The sequence below is a fragment of the Gasterosteus aculeatus genome, chromosome 6 (genome assembly GCF_964276395.1).
Source record: "Gasterosteus aculeatus chromosome 6, fGasAcu3.hap1.1, whole genome shotgun sequence".
NCBI lineage: Eukaryota > Metazoa > Chordata > Actinopteri > Perciformes > Gasterosteidae > Gasterosteus > Gasterosteus aculeatus.
In genome coordinates this window covers 6092622-6099039 of record NC_135693.1, presented here as the reverse complement: position 1 = coordinate 6099039, position 6418 = coordinate 6092622, and positions in this window count along the sequence as shown.

Genomic DNA, 6418 nt, shown 5'->3' with positions numbered 1-6418 from the left:
CCTGGATCCAAATTTTTTTCTAGTTTTGCCACACGTCGACACTGTGTTTATTTGTAACCCATTGTTATAACATTTATGGAAAATTCGTGCCATTGTGTGGTTGTTGCTTTTTTGGGGGGTGTAATTGGTCGGGCTTAGTGTGTGTGTGTGTGTGTGTGTGTGTGTGTGTGGGGGGGGTGCCACCTCCTAAATTATCCACCATCCTAAATAATGTTTTACCAGGACTGGATCCTTGGAGCCATCTGTAACAATACATTCTTCCTGAAGTTATATCGAGTAAAGGTTCTGAGAGAAAGCAGAAGAATACTTAGTTCAAGTCATCTAGTCAAAGACCTGAGATCCCTACCAGGTGTTTTATGAGATGGATTTATCCTCCCAGTAAATTCCCGGTAATCACAGAGCTGTATTCGCCATTTAATTTAAACCACTAGTGAATTCCCAATTCATCCCACCTAATTCTCAACAGGGTTTCCCCAGGTTTCAAGTACAGAAAAAATTAAGTGCTGAGAAAGTCTAAAGTGGAGTTCTTTATGTTTTCATCACGAAAACTAAACACCAAGTTTAAAGTTTAGTTTTTTTTTTAGATCTTTCTTATTTAGATCTCTTTTCCAGATCTCTCTTTTTTTTTTTTTTTTAGATCTTTTTTTAGTTTTTTTCAGATTTTTTTTTTTTCAGGGTAGATGGATGAGGTAGGATGGAGTGGGAGGTGAAGGAAGGTGTTCTTACAGGTGTCCAGTCTCAGGCACGTTGATGTTGACGTCCTGGATGGTCTCCTTTTTCTTCTCTCTCCTCCTTTGTCTCCTTGTCCTGCATCTTATGCCTCATTTTGTCCATCTCGTCTGCCGGTCTTTTTTTTTTTTTTTTACGTACAGGCAGATGTTTTCAAGGATTGTTTTGTTGTCCTCTAATTCTTGGATCCTGGTGATAAGGATCTGATGTCCTTTGGGGATGGTATCCTCCGTTTGTTGGATCTTAGCGATCAGGCACAACTCAGTGAAACCACTGCTTGTGACCATCTCGTGGTGGGTATCCTCTTGGCAGGTTGTAAAAAAAAAATGAAATGAAATGTGTGCAATATAAATTAACAGTACAGTTAATTAAAGCCGACCAATTAAAAAATAACAAAACAATATTTAAATAAATGTACATGAAATAAAAATAAGGCAGAAATGAGGGAAGGGAAATGTGCAAACCTGATTAGGTTGCAAAAAAAATAAGCAGCCAGAGAATCCCTCTGGGATCTGTTTTTTTTTTTAAATCTTTCTTATTTAGATCTCTTTTCCAGATCTCTCTTTTTTTTTTTTAGATCTTTTTTTAGTTTTTTTCAGATTTCTTTTTTTTCAGGGTAGATGGATGAGGTAGGATGGAGTGGGAGGTGAAGGAAGGTGTTCTTACAGGTGTCCAGTCTCAGGCACGTTGATGTTGACGTCCTGGATGGTCTGCTTTTTCTTCTCTCTCCTATTTCTTTATCTCCTTGTCCTGCATCTTATGCCTCATTTTGTCCATCTCCATCTGCCGGTCTTTTCTTTTTTTTTCTTTTTTTAAGTACAGGCAGATGTTTTCAAGGACTGTTTTGTTGTCCTCTAATTCTTGGATCCTGGTGATAAGGATCTGATGTTCTTTGGGGATGGTATCCTCCGTTTGTTGGATCTTAGCGATCAGGCACAACTCAGTGAAACCACTGCTTGTGACCATCTCGTGGTGGGTATCCTCTTGGCTCTTTCCTTTTTTTTTTTATGTTGGAAAATGCCCCCCCGCACCCGCTCCCGTCCCCCCGCATCCCCCGGCCATTTCCATGCCTGCGTGGGGGTATTTAGCACTGTGATGGTGGCGGTGTCGTTGGCGGGGAGGGGAATGGGGGGGCGATTTTTTTTTTTTTTAATGGGGGAAAATGGTCACCCCCCGCACCCCACATATAACTTTTTGGCATTTTTGGACCAGCCTCCTCATTCAATGGGTATTTTTTATTCCCTGTGCTCCATCCAGTAAGTGTTCTTTTCCAACTTCATTGACTGGAAGGTAGCACAGCGGCTGAGGAATGAGGAATCTTTTACATCTCATCCATTTCTTTCTTTGGCGAAATGCAAGACCGCAAATGAAGATGAGAGGATTTCTGTATCTGCGCACATACCCTGAACCCGGTCATTTGGCCGATGTTCTGATAACCTCACACAGCCGGTTTGACAAATCAATAGTAACAACTTGTGAAGGTAGTCCAACAGTTTCATTCGGTCGTCATTGGGAACTGGGTTCTCGGTTTAATTTCTCAAGTTATACATTATGCAAGGTAGACCCACATGACCCCCTCTATACTTTGTATTAAAGGCATGGCTAGTGGTAAAAATAGCATCTGTTAAATTATATTTATGATATTGTAATAAGATATTATGTCCTATTTTGAAATATGGTGCTATATTTACGATATTAGTTATATATTATGTTACATGGTATTAGAAATATGCAATACGATGCTATTTTATAGTATTACTTCTACGATATTAAGTTAAATTATATTAGAAATATGGAATACGATGCTATTTTATGATATTAGTTCTACGGTATTAAGTTAAATTATATTAGAAATATGGAATACGATGCTATTTTATGATATTAGTTCTACGGTATTAAGTTAAAATATATTAGAAATATGGAATACGATGCTATTTTATGATTTTTGTTCTACGGTATTAAGTTAAATTATATTAGAAATATGGAATACGAGGCTATTTTATGATTTTAGTTCTACGGTATTAAGTTAAATTATATTAGAAATATGGAATACGAGGCTATTTTATTTTAGTTCTACGATATTAAGTTAAATTATATTAGAAATAAGGAATACGGTGCTATTTAATGATATTCGTTCTACGATATTATGTTCTAAGTAAGTATAAAGCCATGTCTCCTATATTGGTTCTACTATATTATGTCATATCAGCGTTTCCCCTATTTTCCCAACTATGGGGGGGCGGACGTACCGGAGGGGGGCGTGGGTGTTATATAATATTAGAAATACTAAGTATGATGCCATGTTTATATTTTACTCCTACATAATGCTATATGATATTAGTCCTATATTATCTTGTTATTATCTATGATATTACAAATACGAAGTATGATAATATGTTGGATATATTGGCATGACATCACTGTAATATTGGCATGGCATCATTGAAACTATAAAGGAGGACATGTGTGTCTACCTTTCCTAATGCATAACTTGAAAAATCTAACCGAGATCCCAATTTCCAGCGACGGACGAATGAAACTATTGGTCTACCGTCACAAGTTGTCACTGTTGATTCGTCAACCCAGCCGTGGTAGTTCATCTAAACACCAGCCAAATGACCAGGTTCAGGGATGTGCGCAGATACAGAAACCCCCTCATCTTCATCTGCAGCCTTGCATTAGCCAAAGAAGGAAATGGATGAGATGAAAAATATTCCTCATTCCTCAGAGGCCCTGCCGTGCTACTGTCCAGTCCATGAAGCTGGAAAAAAACACTTCCTAGAGCACAGGGAATGTTACTCACCAATGAATGAGGAGCCGGTCCATGCCATGGGGGGGGGGGGTATTTAGCGCTGTGTTGGGAGCGGCGCCGCTGGCGGGGGGGAAGTGGGGGGTGGGCAGTTTGCGGTTTTTATTTTTTTTAATGGGGGGGGGGCAATATGTTTCTTTTTTTTATGGGGGAAAATGCCCCCCCCCCCCCGCATCCCCACATCTTCCGCATTCCCCCCCCCCCCCCTCCCCTCACCACTCATAGAACTTTTGGCCATTTGTGGACCAGACTCCTCATTCAATGGGTATTTTTTATTCCCTGTGCTCCATCCAGTAAGTGTTCTTTTCCAACTTCATTGACTGGAAGGTAGCACAGCGGCTGAGGAATGAGGAATCTTTTACATCTCATCCATTTCTTACTTTGGCGAAATGCAAGACCGCAAATGAAGATGAGGGGATTTCTGTATCTGCGCACATACCCTGAACCCGGTCATTTGGCCGATGTTCGGATAACCTCACACAGCCGGTTTGACAAATCAATAGTAACAACTTGTGAAGGTAGTCCAACAGTTTCATTCGGTCGTCATTGGAAACTGGGTTCTCGGTTTAATTTCTCAAGTTATACATTATGCAAGGTAGACCCACATGACCCCCTCTATACTTTGTATTAAAGGCATGGCTAGTGGTAAAAATAGCATCTGTTAAATTATATTTATGATATTGTAATAAGATATTATGTCATATTTTGAAATATGGTGCTATATTTACGATATTAGTTCTATATTATGTTACATGGTATTAGAAATATGCAATACGATGCTATTTTATAATATTACTTCTACGATATTAAGTTAAATTATATTAGAAATATGGAATACGATGCTATTTTATGATTTTAGTTCTACGGTATTAAGTTAAATTATATTAGAAATATGGAATACGAGGCTATTTTATTTTAGTTCTACGATATTAAGTTAAATTATATTAGAAATAAGGAATACGGTGCTATTTAATCATATTCGTTCTACGATATTATGTTCTAAGTAAGTATAAAGCCATGTCTCCTATATTGGTTCTACTATATTATGTCATATCAGCGTTTCCCCTATTTTCCCAACTATGGGGGGGCGGACGTACCGGAGGGGGGCGTGGGTGTTATATAATATTAGAAATACTAAGTATGATGCCATGTTTATATTTTACTCCTACATAATGCTATATGATATTAGTCCTATATTATCTTGTTATTATCTATGATATTACAAATACGAAGTATGATAATATGTTGGATATATTGGCATGACATCACTGTAATATTGGCATGGCATCATTGAAACTATAAAGGAGGACATGTGTGTCTACCTTTCCTAATGCATAACTTGAAAAATCTAACCGAGATCCCAATTTCCAGCGACGGACGAATGAAACTATTGGTCTACCGTCACAAGTTGTCACTGTTGATTCGTCAACCCAGCCGTGGTAGTTCATCTAAACACCAGCCAAATGACCAGGTTCAGGGATGTGCGCAGATACAGAAATCCCGTCATCTTCATCTGCAGCCTTGCATTAGCCAAAGAAGGAAATGGATGAGATGAAAAATATTCCTCATTCCTCAGAGGCCCTGCCGTGCTACTGTCCAGTCCATGAAGCTGGAAAAAAACACTTCCTAGAGCACAGGGAATGTTACTCACCAATGAATGAGGAGCCGGTCCATGCCATGGGGGGGGGGGGTATTTAGCGCTGTGTTGGGAGCGGCGCCGCTGGCGGGGGGGAAGTGGGGGGTGGGCAGTTTGCGGTTTTTATTTTTTTTAATGGGGGGGGGGCAATATGTTTCTTTTTTTTATGGGGGAAAATGCCCCCCCCCCCCCGCATCCCCACATCTTCCGCATTCCCCCCCCCCCCCTCCCCTCACCACTCATAGAACTTTTGGCCATTTGTGGACCAGACTCCTCATTCAATGGGTATTTTTTATTCCCTGTGCTCCATCCAGTAAGTGTTCTTTTCCAACTTCATTGACTGGAAGGTAGCACAGCGGCTGAGGAATGAGGAATCTTTTACATCTCATCCATTTCTTACTTTGGCGAAATGCAAGACCGCAAATGAAGATGAGGGGATTTCTGTATCTGCGCACATACCCTGAACCCGGTCATTTGGCCGATGTTCGGATAACCTCACACAGCCGGTTTGACAAATCAATAGTAACAACTTGTGAAGGTAGTCCAACAGTTTCATTCGGTCGTCATTGGAAACTGGGTTCTCGGTTTAATTTCTCAAGTTATACATTATGCAAGGTAGACCCACATGACCCCCTCTATACTTTGTATTAAAGGCATGGCTAGTGGTAAAAATAGCATCTGTTAAATTATATTTATGATATTGTAATAAGATATTATGTCATATTTTGAAATATGGTGCTATATTTACGATATTAGTTCTATATTATGTTACACAGAGGGGGACATGTGTGTCTACCTTTCCTAATGCATAACTTGAAAAATCTAACCGAGATCCAAATTTCCATCGACGGACGAATGAAACTATCGGTCTACCGTCACAAGTTGTCACTGTTGATTCGTCAACCCAGCCGTGGTAGTTCATCCAAACACTGGCCAAATGACCAGGTTCAGGGATGTGCGCAGATACAGAAACCCCCTCATCTTCATCTGCAGCCTTGCATTAGCCAAAGAAGGAAATGGATGAGATGAAAAATATTCCTCATTCCTCAGAGGCCCTGCCGTGCTACTGTCCAGTCCATGAAGCTGGAAAAAAACACTTCCTAGAGCACAGGGAATGATACTCACCAATGAATGAGGAGCCGGTCCATGCCATGGGGGGGGGGGTATTTAGCGCTGTGTTGGGGGCGGCGCCGGGGGGAAAATGGGGGGGGGGGGCAGTTTGCGTTTTTTTGCTTTTTTTTTAA